The sequence below is a fragment of the Staurois parvus genome, unplaced genomic scaffold (assembly GCF_062004578.1).
Source record: "Staurois parvus isolate SC_StPar_1 unplaced genomic scaffold, SC_StPar_1.0 ptg000287l, whole genome shotgun sequence".
In the NCBI taxonomy this organism is placed as follows: domain Eukaryota; kingdom Metazoa; phylum Chordata; class Amphibia; order Anura; family Ranidae; genus Staurois; species Staurois parvus.
In genome coordinates, this window is record NW_028318083.1 from 4,336,323 (window position 1) to 4,360,415 (window position 24,093).

A 24,093-nucleotide genomic window follows, 5' to 3' on the forward strand; every position below is an offset into this window, starting at 1 on the left:
CACATAAAAAAGCCTATGAAAAAGCCTATGAAAGGTACCAAGGGCATCTCATGGGGCCCCCTACTGACCACGGACCCTTGGGCAGTGCCCAAGTGCCCGAATGGTCAGTTCGCCCTTGCTGTTCTCCCAGGTTGACATCTTGGTAATTGTGACAATGGTGGACCATGCCTGCACAATGGGTGTTGGCGCTTGTGGTCTCCAAAGGAGGAGCACAAATAGGAGACAGTTATAACCTGTAATAGGAAGTGCCTGAGCAAGGACCCTTCATGGCAGGATCACAAGATATACTTTTAATGAGATCTGCAGATTTAAAATAGAATGACAAGTGATTTTATAAATACTGTATATTAAAATTGTTAACACTTATAAGAGACTCTACTTAAAACATCATTTTAATTGTAATATTTGATGGCTGATGTTTATATGGCAAACATTTTGGTAAACATGATTACATTTTTTGGTTGACTAAATTTGTTTAATTGTTTTGCCCCAATAGAGAATGATGTGACCATTGAATGTAGTTTGGAGTAAGTCTCAGTTATTTCAACTTTTTTGACCATTTGAGACCACCATAAATTTGACCTGTCCAACAAAACTAATAGGACAGTGATGTGGGGATGCTTTTCCTTGAAAGGCTGTGTGACACCAAGCAGGGAAGCACAGTAAAGATCACTGGATAGAGGAAGAAGGTAAGTATCCTAAAGGGTGGGTTGCATTCAGGGAATGAGATGGAAAAATAGATTAAAGAACAAATTTACCAAATTTACATTTGACAACTGAGCAAATGTTTATCTTTGCCATATTTAGTAAAAAAGGCCCAAGGTGAAAAAGGTGAATTTGTAGGTTGGGTAGCAATCTATTGATAGGTAAAGAGGTCTGGATTTTGTTTCTGTGTTGCTGTTGGAGAGTTCTCTACAGTTTCTGTATGGTATAATGTTGACAGTAGGATAGCTAGCAATAAAACCTGACAGGGGTCCTAATCTTTCCCCACCCCATCCAAACTAAGGTTGGCCATACATGGATCAAAATGTGGCCAGTTCAACAGGGACCGGACAAATTTTGGTGAGGACAGGTGATAGGGCACTTATTGAACAAAATCTACCTGAGGAGAATCCACCTACCGACCACCTACCTACCTGAGGCGAGGGGGAGAGTCCACCTACCTTATCCCTATTACATCTGAAAGCGGCTATTTCCAAATGTGGCAGCACTACCAAGCAGTGAGGGGCATTTGACCAGATCTGACCAGACCCACATAAGGATCCTTGATGTCCAGAGGTTATCTACTCTAAATGCGCATTGTGATTGCGTATCTAGTGAGTGCGCAATCTTTACACATCTATCACCTCACCCACGGATCCAGCCATTGGATTTTTGAAGATCATCTGGGATCTTTTTGTACTCACGCTATAGACTGTATTTGGTTTAGTGCCCAAACACCTATCAGTCACCAATTGGTGATGTTTCTATTTGCACCTTGTTATTGGTTTATGTGATTTTTCAGTTTATTGCATTTTATATGAGGATGTTTGAATACAATATGTTCATACGATTTAACGGATCATTGTAGCGCTGCACCTTGCTTTATTCTGACTATTTTGGAGGTTTATATGGTGCCTTTTTGGTGTTCAGCTGCTGTTTTCTTCCTTTAACTCATTTATAATTTTACTCTAGCGCTCACTTATCTTGTGATTTAAAATTTTGATCCATGTATGGGCAGGGAGCTTGTAATGAAGTAGATCTACCAATCTAGTGTCGACCATCCACATCATGCGTGGATGGGGGAATTGAGTTTTTTACATATAACCCAATGGTTCATCTATTGGCTGTTTAAATAATAGTTTTGGATGTACATTCACTTTAAACTATATGACGTTGTGTCTCAGACAACCTGAAAAATATTGTTTTTCTGTACATCCTCTTTTCCACATCTCAACTATTAATAACTGCGCATCTTTACACAGATCAGAACAAATAAATATTTCATAGCAGCCTGGTTCTGAAGAATTGACTATGAAATGCTGAGGAGGCAGAGAGGCTGTATAAAGATAAAAAAATAAAATACATTATGTGTAAATGACTGTTAGTGGCATGGGGACACCTTAAAATTACATTTGTTTTCCCAGAAATGGTATTAGTAGTTCATTAATAATATCATACTGTATTTTCTATGCTGTGTATGTACATGCAGCATATTCTGATTTAAAACAGAAATGAGGCTACAAATTTGCTTTGTCATGCACTGATAGGAGTTATTAATTTTTAAGGACATAAAACTGACTAATTAGTGCTATTCAATTACAAACCCATTTCCTGAGCATTCCAAAGGAACCTCACGATAATTAAATAACTAATGAAGTTGACATAATGTAATAAAGTGACATTTTTATATAATAAAAATGCATTCAAATTAGGTCACTGCGTATGCTAGAAGTTTTGATATGCATATTTTGTGAACCATTGATTAATAAGTTGTGATACTTTTCAAGGTATATAACATCAGAAAATCAACAGCTTGGCTACCTCCTCCCAATTGTTATTTATTATTTTATTATGCTATTAGTATAATTGTAAATGGATTTGAGAATGATACTTTTTGCATATTTAAAGCTAAATAACCAAATAGAGTAGTCAGCTTAAGTATATCCTAAGTCTTGTAAAAACATGGAAACAGTTATATATGAGTAAATACATGTTATTTTAAATAAAAACAAATACTTAGTACTTTCTGCAATGTTAATTCACATAAAGTAAAACACAGTTCAATAAAATCAAATATTTCCAAATTTAAAGCCTAGCCAATTGTTGTTTTTTTTTTAAGTTTTAGACAGAATCTGTTGGATTTCCGAATTTCTTTGTAGGGATATCCCTTCACTTCCTGTCCCTATAACCACAAGGCAAAAAAATAGGAATTTAGGGGACTGGGTGACACCAGGACAGGAATACATTGGCAATAATACTTTAATGGAGGAATATGACTTTTATGTATACAAAAAAACAAGATGTAGAAGCTATTGTTATCATGACAGTATGCTTCTTGCTGGCATTTACACGTAGTGCACTAGATTCATTTTTTTTTCTTATCTACATGGTTAAGCCCACAACCATCACTATATGTTCCCGGGTTTTACAATAGACAGGTTATTTAATGCAGTTTGAGCTGTGGATATAACAGGTGATTGAATAAAAGGTTGTTTCTTCATATACTAATGAAAGTACAATGTCAAACATTCCGTGAGTCAGTAGACTGCTAATAATCTAGAGAACACTGTAACTCTGGAAAATTCATAAAGTGGATTTATTTTATCTTCATCGGCGATTTTAAACGCTCTCTTTGAAACTCGATACTTTATTCTTCTCACTGCTTAAATTAACACAGCAGGGTCATCTTGCTGCACTATTCTATACTATTTAACCTTTTTGCTCATGCTCCAGTTTTTTTTCAGGGGGAGAGGGGGGTGAGACTTCATCACCTTAGCTATTCATTTACTACAGGCTTCTAAAATAATGGTGGATGCAGTCAATCTGTGGTCAGCTGCCATAGGGATGTACAGCAACATTACCTTCACTGGAAATGTAATAGTCCAACCCATATAAAAAAATGCAAAACATTATTATTATTATTATTATACAGTATTTATAAAGCGCCAATAGTTCGTTCAGCGCTGTACATTACAGAGGGGGACAGAACATGTGACAGAACAATACCAATACAATGCAAAACATGAGGGGATTGAGGGCCCTGCTCTTTCGAGCTTACAATCTAGGATTAGTAAAATAAGAAAAAAAGCAGCTCTCATTACAATACTCACCTACTCCTTGGTCCTTTCCCTTGTAAGCTTACTGCTTCAAGGTCCAGTGCCATTCTTATTTGGGTTGAATGACACCCAGCATCATTCAATGCACTTCCTGAAAGCCCAGTGTGTCATTGACACACCATACCATATCCCTGTTTGTATATGATCCTGCCCTTGTGGGCTCACAGAACAATGATGGTTGGCAACGGTGCTCATATCATTGTGTAGGTGCTAAACTCTGCAGCATTCAGAACCACCCACAGCCAAAGCATGGAGGATAGAAGAGGATACGTGACATCGCATGACTGGACAGAAGACTTGAAAAAAGCTTTAATAAAGAATAAAGGTGGTGCAGCACCCTTAAAGCTAAACTGAGTCTGATCTACTACAGTGATGGCTGTAGTCTTCCTGATGTTGTACTGAGTGGCTGCTCTTCTGCATGGCAATCAGAAGGGGTTGTTCACTTGGCACAGCCACCCTTCAGAGAATGTCTTGCAATGAATGCAAAGCATGTGCAAAGCATTCTCTGATTGGATGAGGTGGTGAGGGGTAGTGATGGTACAGCACCCAGAGGACCATAGTCATCACTGCAGTAGCTCAGTCTACTACAGTAACTTACAGCTTCCACAGAGGCCGATCATGAATCATATATGCATACTTACCTTGTGTCAAGCTTGTCTAAAGTAAGTATGCAAAATATATCATCCCTGATAACAAACAGGGAACAAATAGAGAGGGTGAATCTCTCTAACAGGGGGGCACAGAGTGCAATAAAAACATGACAGGGCTTCTAATCCCTCTCAAATCTATCCAAAACAAAAAAAAGTTTTACCTTTATTTATACTTTATAGTATTTATATTTAAAGCATTTTTTATTAGAACGATCTGGAGTTCAGCTATTAAGATAAATAGGTAAAAACCACAAATGGGAAACAATAGGGAACTAGGGACTATAAGGTACCAGAGTATATGACAAAGAAAAATATTTAAAAATATCAAAATATTTTTAATAGAAAATAGTAAAAAGCCTCCAAGGGCTAAGCATACCCCAACATATACTTAATGTATTAAAAACAAAAAATGTTACATGCTGTATATACAGTATTGGAATCATAAGCATGAGTTGCTTCAGTATTCACAGAGAAACACCAGCACGTTTCAGCTCACAAGTCTTCCTCGGGGGGGGTTATCAATTAATTCTCTGAAATAGAACCTGAAATATATGCAGGTATCAAACTAACATACAATAGAAACAATACAAACACAGACTGCAATAGTTCAAAAGAAATAGTATGTCATTAATACCTCCAATTCCTAATATATCTATTAAGCTAAATTGGCCGTGTCCTTAATTATTGTGCAGTTGTCACATCTTCTAAATAGCTATTTCACTAAAAGAACATGACACTAAAATGTAAAAAAATACAGCTTTGGTATTCTGCTGATATGATCCAAAAAAGTTTTAAATCATGTGAGTAGTTCCTGCTCTTTGTGCAACAGTCATGTACTATCATTATAAAGAGTGACAAGAAAATAGAGATGGTCATGATAGGCAACTCTACAGTAGATGCAAGCTTTATTTCAGTTTTCACAAGTTTTAGGATCAATTTACATTTGTGCTGTGCATGTTATGTTCTGTGTTACGTGTATGGCACTATAAAGCAGCTCAATTATTTTAATGGGTTTGCTGATGCACCAAAACACATAAAGAAAGGTGCATGCACCATTTTTAGCACTGCAGTGCACCAAAACCCATAGTAGTGTGTTGGCATACAATGCGGTATGCTGCAAGCCAGGAGTGTTGGAAAGGTTCGTTGGGGTTCCATTCAGAATGGCCATGCACATAATGTGTGTTCATGTGTGTTATCAAAAAATAAAAGTGTGAATCTAGCCTGAACATCTATACACAAAGGGAGAGATTTACTAAAACTGGACCACTTATTATCTGGTGCGGCTGTGCATAGCAACCGATCAGCTTCCAGGTTGTATTGTCAAAGTTGAATTGAACAAGCTGAAATTATAAGCTGATTAGTTACCATCCACAGCTGCACCAGATTCTGAGTGCACTGGTTTTAGTAAATCTCCCCCATTGAGACTTCCATATGGTTTAATAGTATTAATGTACAACTGTACTCTCAATAACCAAACAGGTATCAAGAATGAATGCTGCTTTAAACAGTTTCCTGCGCATTTTCTCCTGTGTCTTTCTGAGATGAGCTGATACCCCAAAACTTATGTTGATCTTAACTTTAGAAAGAAAAGCTGGCCTACCTCTTCTGGTCATATTGGTCTTTTACTATAACAAGGGTAGCCTCGATGACCAATAGTGACTTGTGCTAGGCCAGCCCTTAACTTTCTCTATTAAAGTAAAAATGTGCAAATTAGAGGGCTTCGAGGAGGGAGCTGAAATTAAGATGTACTGAGTATGCCTTCATTTCATTCTTGGTGCACTTTCATTTTTATACAGGAGTAAATTTTATATATATATATATATATATATATATATATATATATATATATAAAGAAACAAGTAAAAAGAAACTTTACAGAATAGAATTATGAGAACATATTTTCCAAAAATATTAACATTAACAGAGAATGTATCCTGATTGGACTTTACAAGAATCTGAAATATGTTTATTGTTGGATTTTTATACCTGTACAGGATGATTATAAAGAACTGTAAAAATGGCATCTACTCTGATCAATTTATAATTGTATTTTAAAGTAGGATGCACACGGGCAGAAAAGTTTACAGAACAAAACAATGCAAAATTTCCCCAGCGCATTTACCAGCTAGGCACCAAAAACACTGGGGTTGTTTTACTAAAATTGGAGAGTGCAAAATCTGGTGCAGCTGTGAATAGAAACTAATCAGCTTCCAGTTTTTTTGTCAAAGCCTAATTGAACAAACTGAAGTTAGAAGCTGATTGGCTGCCATGCACAGCTGCACTCTATAGTTTTAGTATATCAATATACTAAATATATAGTATATCAGTTTCTAAACTGTTTCTTTGCTGAGAGAAATTGGAGCCTATCATTTCTGTGTTCTAAGAAATGCTAGATGCCCGGCTGTCATGAAGATCTAATGTCTTTAGCTCTTTCTAAGTCACTGACCTGGAAAAATCATGGAGATTAGGAGTTCTTACATTGGTCTGTTAAAGTGCATCTGTGTCCAGACTATGGACATTAAACTATTTATATGTTCTTAACAAGCAGTAAAATAGGGTTAAAAACAGCACCCTTGATCTCTATATCTGTGTTTAATACAGTTATTCTTTCTGCAGGATCCTCAAAAAATAACAAAGCCTCTAGAGCAGCGGTCTTCAAACTGTGGCCTGGGGGCTTCATGTGGCCCTTTGCTTGCCTTTATCCAGCCCTTGAGGCCCTATTCCTTCCACTGACACCAATGATGGAGCACTATTTGCCTCACTGACACCAATGAGGAGGCACTATTCCTCCCACTGACACCAATTATGGAGCACTATTCCTCCCACTGATGCCAACAACGGGGCACTATTCCTCCTATTAAAACCAATGATGAGTTATTGCTTTCTCCTATTGACAGAAGGGCATTTTCTACTACTACCAGCCACAATCTCCCCCCCCCATAGTCTGAAGGACTGATCCTTTGTTTATGAAGTTTGGAGACCCCCTGCTTTAGAATCAGGTTTCAATGGGTTTAGTTTGGAATCACCTGCTGGTTGTTTTATATTAGAAGGCTGGCAGACTGCCAAGATTCTGCTCTTATAGAAAACTCCACTGCCTATGTTGTGAACTTTGAAAATTAAGTTGTACAGCTTATAGATACAGATATGAATTAGGATTTGTTTTTAAGTGTTTTACTGCTTGTTCAGAATATATAAATGCAGCTTGCAAATCCTTAAAGTGGAACTTTAGTCGGAAAATTAAGTCCTGCTAGATGACTTCAGGTCGGTCCCTGACCTCCAGGTTCACATATATGTGGCTGTGTGGGCAGCGTTTTGTATGGGCACAAGAGCCCATTCATTTGAATGGACTCCCGTGCCCATGACATGCAGGGAAGAAGTCCCTGCACTTCTTTGGAAAACTCCACTGCCTGTTTGTGAACTTTGAAAATTAAGTTGTACAGCTTATAGATACAGATATGAATTAGGATTTGTTTTTAAGTGTTTTACTGCTTGTTCAGAATATATAAATGCAGCTTGCAAATCCTTAAAGTGGAACTTTAGTCAGAAAATTAAGTCCTGCCAGATCACTTCAGGCCGGTCCCTGACCTCCGGTTCACATATATGTGGCCGTGCGGGCAGCGTTCTGCACGGGCACAAGAACCCATTCATTTGAATGGACTCCCATGCCCGTGACATGCATTTTCCCTGCACTTCTTTGGAAAATGCAGCCCGCTTGGGAACCTCAGTTCCCAGTACTGTTGTGTTTTCCAGTGCCGGCGGCATGCCATTAGAACTAATGGCACCCGCCCGTGAGTCCGCATTTCTCTGTGCAGGTGGTGCGGCTGCATGGATTTTCGTGCGGATCCGCAGTGGCACCACCCGCACGTATGTGAACCTAGGTTTATGCAGGTATAGCTGGGTAAAACATTAAAAATAAGTGCCTATACTGTTTAAAATCCAGGAAAACACTGCCTTGCCCTGCTTTGCACACACTCATTTGCTCTCTATTTTTTCGGCACTGTGCCAAAAATGTTGAGGCTATTCTGCTGACAGCTTCAAGACTTACTGCTGTTTACGGCTCTAGGCTTCAGCAAAATGGCAGCCTACAGCAAGGAGAAACAGGAGCAATGCTGGAGGCAATTTACAGCACACACTAATTTCGGTAGCATAATTATTAATGTGGAATGTATATTCCTTGCTAAAGAACATTATTTTTTATCAAGTTGTTATGGGTAAAGTTCCGCTTTACACATGGTGGCTACATTCATTTTCTTTTTTATGCTTTTTTGTTTTTTTTTCACCTGGTGATCCAGCTAGTATATTTGTTATTGTTCAGTTTCCTTTAACAGATCACACTGTCCAGCAAAAGTTGCAGTTAGAGGTGAGATGAACCATTTAACACTGACAGAGGTGCTGACAATTGTCAGCTTTTTAAAATTTATGTAAAACCTTTATCTCAAAATGGAAAAAAAGTGCCTAAAACTTGTTAGCTGGAGTTAGGCTTTAATTTGTTAGTCACTTGTGTAAAGTTCATCTACTACTAATCCATCTAACACTACCGTCTCCATTCAGTGCTGCAGTACAAAGATGCCTCTGTTGATCTTCCATAGATAGAGGTCACACTCTAAGATGGGAATTTTGTTACTGGCCAAATAAACAGATGAAAATGAAGAAAAAAGCCTAAAAATAAAAAACTAAAGCAGCCACCATATCCATGGATTGGTAAACTAAAATAAGCGTTAGGGACAAGGGTCAAATGTTTGGAGCAGTTTTGTACGGTCATTTATGGGTTGGGGGAGGGGGGTTACTGTTAAAGTTTAATGGAAGTCACAGAGATAGATATTCAGTCAGATAGCTATAGTAATTTCAAAATTGATTTTCATAATCCCACCTTCACTTTCTTGTTATAGCAGTTGTGCAGTGTGTGTAAATAGGACTGTACAGGCCAATAGGTACCAGATTTTGACCCTACTTCCCAGTGTACCAGACCTAGTCAGACAGGCCTATCTCTTTCCTCCCAGTACATATCAGGGTGAACATTTTTGTAATGAGAGCTGTAGCCTTTACATATCTGTGACAGCATAGCTCACTAAGTAGAGAGCAGGAAATGCATTTCCAGAGAGAAAAAGGTATTTCAACCAGTTGTGGACACTGGACATCCTACATGCATTCAAAAATGTCCTGTCCTTCTGCTCCTTTGCTGCTCAACTCTCACACTTGCTTGACAGTTGGGAATTTCTGTTTAAGCTCCACTGCAGAATAGAATCCTACCCCCTCCCACCCACCAACCTCTGTGATCATTATATAAAAATCAACCTTATCTAAAAGCACTTTTTTAAGTGCAGTCACTTTTTTTCAATTCTTTATATAAGTTTTTATTGTCTCACAACAGTGAGGCATGCCCAGGTGCTCTCTTCCCAGTAAGAATCAGGGATGTCCTATTACAGGGGTCATACTTGAGAAAGCTGACCTGGACAGGATCTGATGTCTGTCTCTCTGAAAGGAAAATGAAAAACTACCTATGCACTACCAATTTATTAAATAATAATCTCAGTATTAGCTACAGACTGAAGAAATTTCACAACCAATACTCCAAGCTTCAACTCTTCTTCGGTATCTCCTGCCTCTCTTTTAGCTCAGACGTATACTTTTGATACTATTGTGTCTACATGTTTTTTATATTACGTGAGTATATCACTTTTAATAAATGCCCAATTTTAATTGGTACTACACTATAGGTGGGGGGAGGCTCTCTTTCATTTGCATGGAGGTGGAACACATGAGGAATCACGTAAGACGTCTGAATATACTTTTTCACTGAATTGTGTGGATTTATGTCATTGCAGCTTATTATTGGAGAAGGTGAACACTGGAGTGAATTTTAACACTATTATAGAGTGAACTTTTGTGTTATTATTGCACAATAGGTTTTTTTTAAATGAATGTAGTTAATTAATTTTACTTATTATATTGGGTTTATGTATGTGTCAATAATGGTACATAGGTGTATCACTTTAAGCACGTTTTACTAATTCTGTATAGATTGTAATTGGTTAGAGTAAACGCTACACCATTATTTATATATAAAGAGCTGTCTCTCTGAAAGATGAATATGGATGAGCAACCAGCATTTTGGGAGTGTCTTGGAACAATCACAGGATACCTCTCAACAGTACATCTGTGAAAGCCTGTTCCATCTGCACCCACAGTTTAGTGGACCCAGCTGTACAAAATTCCAGAATACGATTTACGTGCGTTGCTTTGTGATATTTGAACACATCCAGGAGACCTATACCACCTCTATTTTTGGGAAGGGTTAGTAGTGAGTATTTGACCCTGTGAGGTTGGCCCACCCATAGAAATAAACCAAACTCCCTCTTCACCTAGCATAAAAATGCCTTAGGGATCCATAATGGAAGAGTTTAGGATAAATATAACAATCTGGGTAAGATACTCCTTCTGAACCAAAAAAGAGTAGAGATGACCATTTGGATAGGTCCTTTCGGATCTGGGCTAAGAGTGATGGAAAGTTCACTGAGAAAATATCCCTAATCAGAGGTGTGAGGTATATACCCAAATATTTCAGATGGTATTGGACCCACTTAAATGGCAAGTGTGCTTGAAAGGGTTGATACATAGAATCTGTTAATATTTAAAATTTCAGATTTTTGCAAATTAATTTTAAAGTTAGAAAGGTTGCTATATAAATTCAATTTGGTCAGCAAGATGGGTGGTATAATTTGCATTTGTGTAATGAAAAAAAGCAAATCATCTGCATAGTCAGCTGATTTATGTTCATTTCCTTTCGTTGCAAGTCCGTAAATGTTTGGGTTAGTCTTGATGCAGTGTAACGGGGGTTCTAAAGTTAGAACAATTGTTCAGGGGGGGAAAGGGGACACCTCTGTTTGGTACAGTTACTTAGGGGGTCAGAAAGAGTATAATTAATTCGGACTCATACAGAGGGGCGGGAACAAATAGCCAAGACCCAAGTTTCATTGATCCTTAAGCATAAAGAGCCAGTCAACATGATCAAATGCTTTTTCTGCATCTGTCAATGCAAAAAGTGTGGGAGTACCTTTGTGATGAGCCCAGTGAATGATGTTCAGTGCTTTCGTCATATTGTCTTTTATTTCACACATTGGTATGAAGCCGGATTAATCCTTTTGGATCAAGTGAGGCATGTGGAGCAGAAGCTGCAGAGCCAACGTTTAAATCACTCTCTATGATTATAATGCCCTCCGTGAAAGAGTATAGAGCCTCCTCAATACAATGTTTCACAAAGGAAATCTGATCTATACTTGGAGCACATAGATTGACCAGGATCACCATCACTGCCTCCAAGTTCCCTTTCAGGAAAAGGTTAATGCCCTCTTCATCGACAGGTCTTTGGGAGACCAGGAAAGTGAGAAGGAAAGTGCTGAGTCCCCCGGACTTTGTATCTGGTGATTCCCTGTGGTATGCCAGGGGGAATCAGGTGTTGTTCAATTTGGGATGTTTGCCGTTCTGAGAATGTGTGGAGAAATTGTACTTTAGCTCTACATCTCCACAAATCTCCAAGCACCCGTGAGCTCATTTCAGGGAGTTTCTATCCTCGCACATTCCAGGAAATACATTTAGTCGGGGGTTTAGGAATATTTCAGCTGGCGGAATTGCATGTCAGCTGCCAGATTAATACATCCAGCCAGAGAGCCAGGCACAGCCATAAGGTTAGCTGAGAGGAAGGGGAATGGGGGGGGGGGCAGAGGAAAGAAAGAAAAGAGAGAAGAAAAAAAAATTGGGGTGTTCTCCTCTAGTGTGGAAAAGTTAAAGTGGCTGTAAACCTCAGACATGAAATATGTACAAAGCACATAGTGTTTGCTTTTTTCAATTATAAGCACTAAATGTCTGCTGCTTTGTTGCTCTGCTGTCAGCATGAATCGCTTTTGACAGCTATTCCTGACACCAATAGAAGAGTGGTGATGGAGAGGAAGCTCCACCAGATTCACAGCCTGAGCTCTGCTCCTGTGAGCTGTGTGGAGGGGGAAGGGGTGTCTCTTCCCTCCAATCAACTCTTAGAACTCTTCTCACTGAGCTCTGCCCCTTTTTTTGACAGCTCTAGAAGCTTTATAAATTCAGCACTTTCAATGGATGAAGAGAAGAGAAGACTCCAGATAGACAGAAACAACCTGTGAATTTGTTTAATCTCTGTGTATCATCTGGGACCAATCACTTCACTAGGTATATGTAAGGGTTTAGAACCACTTTAAGTAAGGAGCAGTTAACTCTTTCCCAAAATGAAACAGTCCCCCAAAAAGGCTCTGATAAAATAGGACCTAAGTAAGAGCCAAGGTTAGGAGATGAAGAAGGGAAACAGTTCAAAAATGAAAGGAAATCATAACAAAGCGTTAAGTAAGTCTCCACTCAGGCAAAGCCTATGCTATGCATCCTATCTGAGGTAACAAAGACGTGGCACTGCGGGTGCCGTATTTTGCCGCGGTTATGCCATGATTTGCGTTTTACCGCGGGCACCGGTCAGGGTAGGCTTGTGTACATGGAGCCTAAGTAATGACAAAGTTATTGCCAAATCAGTAGGCCCATAACAGAGATGCAAAAATTGCTTAGGTCCATTGCAAGTTTACAGGTGTGAGAGCTGAAGTGGATTAAGCATTTCCAAATGAAAAGGACAAGTCAAAAAAGAAAAAATGGGATTTTAAACGGTGCTGTTGTCTTTTCTCAGAACAGATTAGATGAACACATAATCATCAAAATGTTATTACAAAATTTAATTTAAAGTGGTTATAAAGGCTGAAGGTTTTTTACTTCCATGCATTTTATGTGTGAAGGTAAAAAACCTTCTCAGTGCAGTATCCCCACTCACCTAAGCCCCCCTCTCAATCCACTGGAGACTGGAGTCTCGGCTATCCCGGGACTCCCTTTTCTCATTGGCTGAGACAGAAACAGGAGCCATTGGCTCCCACTGCTGTCAATCAAAGTCAGTGAGCCAATGAGGTAAGGAGGGTCAGGGCCACAGCTCCATGTGTGAATGGACACACAGAGCAGCGGGTGCCCCCATAGCAAGCTGCATGCTGTGGGGGCACTTAACAGAAGGGAGGGGTCAGGAGAGCCTACGAGGGAAACAAGAAGAGGAGGATCTGGGCTGCTGTGTGCAAAAACCACTGCACACAGCAGGTAAGTATAGAGATGTTTGTTACTTTTTCTATAAAAAAAAATAAACTTTTAGAATCACTTTAAAAACAAATGAGGTGTGTATAATCCCCTAAAAAACCAAGGTAAAGTCTAAAACAGCCCATATACCCCCAGAAAGGCCCCTCCCCTCCACAATCACTTGTATTCAGAATTATAATATACAACATGATAATTATATGTATATCAAGAAGGGGGTGCAAAGATCCCAATGTGTTTCTTGGCGTGACCCAGTCCTGATCAAGAATATATCATCGATGTACCTGTGCTAGGACTGTCACGTACCTTGCTTGCGAGCCTGAAGGCAGAGGAAGACCTCCCGTACAGCTCCGGCTCGAGGGCCACTGAAGGTGGAACAGCAACCACAAGAACACGGCGGGGTATGAGTGCCTGGTCAGTCCTGTAGTCTGTGCAGGAATTGTTGGCACTTCGCTGGCAGATGGGATGGCTGAAATGGCTGGCTGCAGAGCAGGCTGGTAACAGGCAGATGTCACAGCGGGACTGGCTTGTGACAGAGCAGGCTGGCAGCAGGCAGAAGTCATAGCGGAACAGGTTGGTAGCAGAGCAGGCAGGTAACATGCAGACGTCACAGCTGGACTGGCTGGTGGCAGAGCAGATGTCACAGCAGGATGGGCTGGTAGCAAAGCAGTGTAGCACGCTGTATGCAGGGTCAGACAGGCTGGGTAGGTAACAGATAAGCGGATCAGGCATAAACAGTAGGCAGAAGAATGGTCGGGTCACAAGCCAGGGTCAGTAATGGTGGGAGCGGATCAAGCAGAGACAGAAGGCAGAGGCGGAGTCCAAGAAACAAGCCGGGGTCAATCACAGGTATCATTCACAAGGACAGGCACAGGAATACAGGAGGGGGAGCTGCAGATCAGACAGCACAGGCTAATAGTGCTGCTGGGTTTAAATAGTCTGATTGGCGCCAACATTAGCAGCCATGTGGGCAGCCATGTGTGCGCACGTGCATGCGCAAACTCAGATGCTCACGACTATGCACAGCAAAACGAACCCTCACACATCTGCGCCTGTGCCTTTGTATAAGCTCAAAGGCTTCAGGTGCATAAGCATCTTCCTGACAAGAACAAATGAAAATCTGTTGCAAATCATAACAGGACTATAAAGGATTTAGGCTCGCTTCACACTCCTCTGACTTAGGATCCAACTTTTGAGACCCAAAGTCGCAGGACATGTGAAATGCCATGTATCTCTATGAGAGCAGTTTCCCTTGACACTACTGAAGTCACTGTGACTTCAGAAAAGGTTCCTGTACTACTTTGACATGACTTTGATACGGCTTCAGTGCCATACAGTCTAAAAGTCCTTTCAAAGTCACATCAAAGTAAAGTGTACAGTATGTAAAGTCAAAACTTTTGTTTTGTTATGAATAGAGATGAGCGAATTATTCAAAAATTCGATTCGGCCGATTCGCCGAATTTGCGGGAGAAATTCGATTCGATGCAAATTTATTCGCCGCAAATTTAACTTATTTAAAGGGTTTCTAGGCTTCAGAGAGCCTTTATATTAGTGCAGAACACTGTACCTTTAATTTAAATGCCCTTGGAGTCTGCTGGGGAAGAGAAATAATACTGTCAGTCAGTATGACATGCAGATGAGTGCCGTCGATCTTAGAATCACCGCACACTTCACTCATTTGGGCAGTCACGGGGCACGACGAAGAAGAAGAAGAAGAAGAATGAAAAGAAGAATGAAAAGAAGAAGAATGAAAAGAAGAAGAAGAATGAAAAGAAGAAGAAGAAGAATGAAAAGAAGAATGAGAAGAAGAATGAAAAGAAGAATTAAAAGAAGAATGAAAAGAAGAATTAAAAGAAGAATGAGAAGAATGAAAAGAAGAATGAAAAGAAGAAGAAGAAGAATGAAAAGAAGAAGAAGAAGAAGAATGAAAAGAAGAATGAAAAGAAGAAGAAGAATGAAAAGAAAAAGAAGAAGAAGAATGAAAAGAAGAATAAGAAGAATGAAAAGAAGAAGAAGAAGAATGAAAAGAAGAATGAAAAGAAGAAAAAGAAGAATGAAAAGAAGGATGAAAAGAAGAAGAAGAAGAATGAAAAGAAGAATGAAAAGAATAAGAAGAAGAATGAAAAGAAGAAGAAGAAGAATGAAAAGAAGAAGAAGAATGAAAAGAAGAAGAAGAAGAATGAAAAGAAGAATGACAAGAAGAAGAAGAAGAATGACAAGAAGAAGAATGAAAAGAAGAATGAAAAGAAGAAGAATGAAAAGAAGAAGAAGAATGAAAAGAAGAAGAATGAAAAGAAGAATGAAAAGAAGAAGAAGAAGAATGAAAAGAAGAATGAAAAGAAGAAGAAGAAGAAGAATGAAAAGAAGAAGAAGAAGAATGAAAAGAAGAATGAAAAGAAGAAGAATGAAAAGAAGAAGAAGAAGAAGAATGAAAAGAAGAATGAAAAGAAGAAAAAGAAGAATGAAAAGAAGAAGAAGAATGAAAAGAAGAATGAAAAGAAGAAGAAGAAAAATGAAAAGAAGAATGAAAAGAAGAAGAAGAAGAAGAATGAAAAGAAGAAGAAGCAGAATGAAAAGAAGAAGAAGAAGAATGAAAAGAAGAATGAAAAGAAGAAGAATGAAAAGAAGAAGAAGAAGAATGAAAAGAAGAATGAAAAGAAGAAGAAGAAGAATGAAAAGAAGAAGAAGAAGAATGAAAAGAAGAATGAAAAGAAGAATGAAAAGAAGAATGAAAAGAAGAATGAAAAGAAGAAGAAGAAGAATGAAAAGAAGAAGAAGAAGAATAATGAAAAGAAGAATGAAAAGAAGAAGAATGAAAAGAAGAAGAAGAAGAATGAAAAGAAGAATGAAAAGAAGAAGAATGAAAAGAAGAAGAAGAAGAATGAAAAGAAGAATGAAAAGAAGAAGAAGAAGAATGAAAAGAAGAAGAAGAAGAATGAAAAGAAGAATGAAAAGAAGAAGAAGAAGAATGAAAAGAAGAATGAAAAGAAGAAGAAGAAGAATGAAAAGAAGAAGAAGAATGAAAAGAAGAAGAGGAAGAATGAAAAGAAGAAGAATGAAAAGAAGAATGAAAAGAAGAAGAAGAAGAATGAAAAGAAGAAGAATGAAAAGAAGAAGAAGAAGAATGAAAAGAAGAATGAAAAGAAGAAGAAGAAGAATGAAAAGAAGAAGAAGAAGAATGAAAAGAAGAATGAAAAGAAGAAGAAGAAGAAGAATGAAAAGAAGAAGAAGAATGAAAAGAAGAAGTATTCCAGTACAGCAAAAAGTGTATCTGCAGAGAGCTCCGCTATTTCTGACAGTTCTCTGACAGTTCCTTCACATTTACAGCGGTTGAAACATTGTATCTATTTATTTCCGAATAAAAACATCTGTATCCTAAATGGAAACAAATAGATACAATGTTTCAACCGCTGTAAATGAACTGTCAGAACTGTCAGAAATAGCGGAGCTCTCTGCAGTGACACTTTTGCCGGCTGATCGGGAAAAATTCGATTCGTGCACCCGAAGTTTGCTAAAATTCGGATTTGATGCGAATCGAATTTTTCCTGAAATTCGAAACGAATTCCACTTCACCAGGTTCGATTCGCTCATCTCTAGTTATGAACAAAGTATGAAAAGTGCTAAACCCTCCGTCAAGTTTTTATTGCTTAAGCCAGGGCTTAAAATTTCGAGTCTAGACCTACCAGCCAGGCACAAACCTTACTGTCTACTAGTTGACCCACCCAACCCTGCCCAGGTCTGCCTCCAACCCCAGCCCTGCCCCAACCACGCCCCCTTAAAGCTTATGAAATTACATTTTTCTTTAGAATAAAGAGTCCAAAATATAAAACTGTATACAGTAATGTACAGTATATACCAGCTCCCCTGTACTCCATTATAGTGATATGACATGTATACAGCAATCATTACTGTATACATGTCATATCATTATAATGGAGTACAGGGGAGCTGGTATATACATTACTGTATACATGTCATATCACTATAATGGAGTACAGGGGAGGTGGGATATACATTACTGTATACATGTCATATCACTATAATGGAGTACAGGGGAGCTGGGATATACATTACTGTATACATGTCATATCACTATAATGGAGTACAGGGGAGCTGGGATATACATTTCTGAGTAATGTATATCCCAGCTCCCCTGTACTCCATTATAGTAATATGACATGTATACAGTACTTACTCCTTGAGTCTCCCGCGGCGGTGGAGAGGGTGTCTTCTCTCAGCGGAGGAGAGCGGACCTCTACTGCACCTGCTCCTCAGCGGCGGTGCCGAAGAAGCCGGAACTCGGAAAAAGGGAACTCGGCTTCACAATGAGGCTTGGAGCACAGCCGCTCCATCATCTATGCTCGCCGCTAGAGAATTTCTCCTCGCATTTGGCGAACGGGCAAGCGGCTTTTTCAAGCCCTGGCTTAAGCCCTTTATTTGTCCTGTGACCCCTGTCACCAAGACAGAAAGTGAAAGTAAATTAAAAGATTTTGGAGCTGCCACCCGAGGAAGAGATGATTCAAATTGGGCAAATGCTTCAGCGACAGCTGTCTAAGATGGGAATTACACCCCTATTTGGGAAGAGTTAATCTCATTTCTGCTATATCTACCAAACAGGAAGTAAAGGGAAATCTCTCCAAAAAGACAGCAAAAAGTTTGAGGAATCAATAGCTATGCCACTCCAAACTTGCCTCTGTTGCTGTAGCTCCAGCTCTCATCAGGTTCATGCTCAGGATTGCATCCCCACTCAGCTGTTACATTTATTCCTAAAAATGAACAAGCCACATACTGATACCCCCATTGATATAAAACCAGCTTTAATATAATAAGTGAAGGATTCATGACATGTAGTCTCGCCTGTCCACCTCTTGTTCCAACATCACTATGATTAAGTCCTGTGAGGTGAAACGCATTGGAGCAGGAAGTGAACAGGCAAGGCTATGGGCTTAATTTACTACATGCAAATAGACTATGAAATTTACACATGCAGCTGCACTTATTTTCCCCAGAACTTAGTGAATGTGGTGAAGCTCTGCTGATTTCCAAATGCTGTTTTTCTTCATTTTCCTTGCACCTGTTTGGGTATTCTTTACAAAGTGAAGCTTCACCACATGCACTAAGCTCTAGGGAAAATTAGTGCACCCACCTGCACTTGCAAAGTGCACTGTCTATTTGCCTTTAGTGAATCAACCCCTGTATGTTGTGAATCCTCTACTTATTATATTAAAGCTGTTTTTACATTGGTGACGGCATCAGTGTACGACTGTTCATTTCTACTTGACAAGCCAAACAGCTGAGCGGGAATGTGCTTCTGGGGGCATTCACCTGCTGAGAACTGGAAGAACAGGTATAGAGACAAAATTAGCTACTTTAGGTGGTAATTCCCATATTAGTGGTGGTAATTCCCTTCTTAGATAGCTGTCACTGGAACATTGGTCCCATTTGGATAGCCTAGCTGGATCCAGAACTGCAATGATGAGGCACAAAATCAATCAAGCTGAAATTAGAAATGGATAGCTGGATCTGCCAGTTCATATTACTAAAATTATATTGGATCAGTAGAAAGGAAGCCAAGAAAGTTAGATGTATTTTCACACTAGGTTCACAAATCCGTTTCACAGTCAGGTGATGTTCTCGTCACAATATGAATAATGTAATGCCAGTTTGACTGGAACCTTTATTCAAACAGACTATTGATTTTTTCGAGTGTTCATGTATCAGATACCTGATCCGGCGCAAGAGAGCCGCTCTGCTGCTATACTTATACGTGAGGGGGTCGGCGAGTGGTTAAAAAAACCTTTATGATTTTTTAAAATTACTTCACAACTGCACAAATTATTGTTTCGTATGTCTGCCCTGGAGTTTGCTTTACAATGAAAACTTAAGAAAACTTTAGAAAAAGACTCACTTTATCATTAAAAAATGTATTGTTTACATGGTTACCTTATGTCTAACAACACCAGACATGGGTCCAACTCCTCCATAGTATATGGTGTTAAAGTTGGGTGGGCACAGGTCACATTTTTTCTGAGTGTCTCCTTTAGTTTCCATACTAGCAGCCTCCTAGTTTCAGAATCTAAGATTAAAATGTTGATAGCCTATACACTGGAATCTAAATGACTTTTCCATTAACAACTATGGAAACATTTTTGCCTAAACAATAGTTCTTTTAAGTGACGTGCCCTCATTTCATACTTTACATAGAGGGAAGATTAAATGTTGACATACTGTAAGTTATCAGTACCCAATATGACGTCAGCCCCATTGATGTATATGCAGGCATTTGTTGAGTCCAGGAAATAGTTTTCCGTAACAGTATCAAAACACAAAGCAACTCTTACAGTAGTCAATTAGTAAGACGGAATTTCTTCATGTAAAAGTAACTGATGCCATTGTTATATTGTTCAAAGTCAGTATAATTTCCTCAAGATAAAAGCAATAGTGGGAAGAGATAAAAGTGACTCACCATGGCTTCAATTCATTTCTTATAAAACCGAATACTTTGCCCACAGGCAAAAAAAAGGTGGAGGGAGGACACTGAAAAACAGATTAAATAAGTTATTTTTCTGAATCTGCAGGTACATGTTTAAACTGAGCTGACATGAAATGCTTGTGGGTATTTGGGTAATTTGACAAATACACGTGATATGCTCAGCTGTTTTTGTACATGAATTACTGAGCTGGCAGACCAGCTCTTCAAAAACATATGTTGAAACACAAAGCCCACAAAAACATAATTATATATATGTCAATCACTGAAGCAAGTACGCAAATCCCATGGAAGACAAGCTACTAATGCACATTGCCAAGCTAAATACAACAGAGAAACCGCTATTACATAATAGAACCATGGTACCACACATACCATCGAGCTTTGAAAACACGACAAATATTGTTTAGCAGTTTGTAATAACATCTTAATGTGAGCATCAAATTTCACCGCTAAAAGATTCATTCTCACTTATATCCATTCTAACTTTACAATAACAAGGGCATTTAAAGCATAGCCAATTTGACAGGGGCATAATAAGCTCTGTCTGGACCCAGAGTAAACACCATTCCTTATCCCCTTACAGTGAGACATGCCAATGCAAGGCAAGACCAAAAAGTATGGTTATAAAACTACAAATCAGCTTTTGAAGATCTGAGAGTAATGATAACACTGCCTTTCATCATTGTAGTACTAAGGCTCTTTTCACACTAATCCATACCAAAAGGCAGCAAAAACGCAAATGCGTTTTTGCTGCATTTTTGCCATGTTTTTCCCATGTTTGCTATGCATTTTTTACAGGACATGTGACTCAAAAACCACACCAAAAATACAAGGCAGTGTGTTTTGTATGTGTTTTTTGTGCGTTTTTGCCACATTTTTCCATTGATTTCAATGGGAAGAGCATTTTTGGTGCATTTTTTTTAACAGCATCAAACCTGACCAAAAATACAGCAAGCATGATTTTCAGAAATGCAGCAGACCCACAACAGATCAGTGTGATGTGTTCCATAGGAATACATGGTCACACGCTTTTCCTCAGCTTTTTTCAATGCAAAAAGCAGAAGAAAAACATATCAATGTGAAAGCAGCCTAACCAAAGGATGTACACTGTCCATAGATTGGCTATGGAGCCAGTCTATGGGCTGTCAGAGCCTCCAGTAAATGCAGCACTTCAGAGGCCAACTACGTCACATTATAAAGACCAGTGACTCCCACACCAAGCCCAACTTGCCTCTAAACCTCATAATCACTGACTGATCCATTTAAATTGCAACTTCGAAGAGAAAACTGGAGTCCAATTTCTTTAACAATTCTTCACAGTTCTTTACTTGGTAAAAGATAAGCGATCTGGGGCATCCAGCTACACTGAGCAGAACACTAACACATTTCAGCCAAAGCCTTAAAGTGGAATTCAGTCAAAATTTTAAATGTTCCCATAATTACTAAGTTAAATATCTTTAATTTTGATATTATGCATTTTCAGACTTGCTGATTGCCTAGCTTCGAAGGACTAATCTGCACTAGACAATCAGCAGTCGTCTGTACTATACTGACAACGGTTTGCATGTTCAGCTGAATTTGGCAGCTCAAAGACAATTTCTGAAATCTTTGACGGTCTCTGCTACAGAAAACCAGCAGAGGTTTCAGTAAACCCACCCCTCTCCTTCCCTGTACCATCCAGCAATGCCGCCATCCCTCCCACCCATTTTATCAAAATGTGCAGCAGCTCCTCCTTTCTTCCAAGCCTCGTTTTGGTTTGGAGCATTGACTGGGAGAAGCTATTGTAAGATTGTAAAGCATACTGCACCTGTATAGAGCACCACCCACACAGAGCACATACACACATATACACACTACAAGGTGGAATCCAGAGGATTTTACTGCACACTTTGTGTTACACTCATACTACTTGGTGGAAGCACGTGGAGTTTTCTGCTTGTTGTGTGTTACACTCATACTACTTGGTGGAAGCATGTGGAGTTTTCTGCTTGTTGTGTGTTACACTCATACTACATGGAGGAAGCATGTGGAGTTTTCTGCTTGTTGTGTGTTACACTCATACTACTTGGTGGAAGCATGTGGAGTTTTCTGCTTGTTGTGTGTTACACTCATACTACATGGAGGAAGCATGTGGAGTTTTCTGCTTGTTGTGTGTTACACTCATACTACATGGAGGAAGCATGTGGAGTTTTCTGCTTGTTGTGTGTTGCACTCACACTACGTGGTGGAAGCATGTAGAGTTTTCTGCTTGTCTCGCTTTACACTTACACTACATGGTGGAAGCACGTGGAATTTTCTGCTTGTTGTGTGTTACACTTCTACTACATGGTGGAAGCACGTGAAGTTTTCTGCGTGTTGTGTGTCACACTTCTACTACGTGGTGGAAGCACATGGAGTTTTCTGCTGTTGTGTGTTACACTCACACTACTTGGTGGAAGCTTGTGGAGTTTTCTGCTTGTTGTGTGCTACACTTATACTACGTGGTGGAAGCACGTGGAGTTTTCAGCTTGCTGTGTGTTACATTCATACTACGTGGTGGAATCACATGTTTTCTGCGTGTTGTGTGTTACACTCATACTATGTGGTGGAAGCACGTGGAGTTTTCTGCTTGTTTTGTTTTACTTTCATACTACGTGGTGGAAGCTCGTGGAGTTTTCTGCTTGTCATGCGTTACACTCAAACTATGTGGTGGAAGCACATGGAGTTTACTGCTTGTCATGCATTACACTCACACTACAAGGAGGAAGTATGTGGAGTTTTCTGATTACTGTGCATTTACACTCACACTGCGAGGTGGAATCATGTGGAGGTAAGGTATAGTGTTCATTGCAGTCTGTGAGCTGAGCTGAGACCCCAGAGCTCTTCCAGCTACACTTACAGTTCCGCTTGCGTTGAGTTCCCTTCTCTGGTGATAGTCTTGATTCAAAACCCTGCAAAGCTATACTGTATATGTGCACTGGACCTCCCAGCTTTCCTTATTCATGAGAGAGCACTGACCAGAAAACCTATGATCAGCTCTTCCCATCCTGTATATGCTCACTGGCTACACACAAAGAGTATCACTTCTGGAAGCGATGTCACTAGCCGTCAGTAAACAAGCTCACTGGTTGCTGACTCAGAAGAGAGAGGGATTGAAGTCATGTGACAGGCACCGGATACTGTAAAATAAAGGTATAAAAACTGTGATTTTTTTTCATTTTGAGACATAAGGCTTAACTTAGATTACACTATTGATTGAACGGGAGAATTTAAGTATTAGGCTTTCTTTCCACGTTAAGCCCAGTACACACATACCAAAATTCAGCTGGTTCAGCAGGAACTGGTCGAATTTCATTACATGTGTACTCCTCTCTGTTCAATGAAAGCTTTTCTAACTACCAGCTTCTGTTAAATAGTCCTCTGGGAAAACAGCATTCAATCAGCAGTTGCAGCCAATGGCTGCAGCGCTGATCATTGTATTCAGATGAAGGGGGAGTCTCGCTGTATACAATAGTGCAGGAGGGGAGATCACTGCATCCCAATCGTAGCTCCACAACTGAACAATTGAGACTTCCTGAAAATAATGTTTCCAATTACAATGTAATCTTCATGAAACAAGTTTTTTCAGAGTTCTGACAGAGAGCTACAGCTTCCCACCTTGTCTTACTAATAAATCTCATATTTTATTTAACTTTGAAAACTGCAATGCACTACAAAACATTTTAGGAGGCCTTCACTTTAGAGCTGCTTTTAAATGTATGTGTAAAAACATCCTGATGTACTGTATGTCTTCCACAACTATACGCAACTAAACAGAAATTTGCTAACTTGTAACACTGAGAGATCGTTCAACTGAGATCCTTCAAAGAGCTATAACTGAGAATCCTCATAGACATACTTAGTGATCATGCAATTTGTTTTCTTAGTGATTACAACATGGCAGCACAGCATAACCCTATGTTCTGCAAGACATTTAAGATTCATAAAAATGTTGAGTGAGTAGAAATTTGTC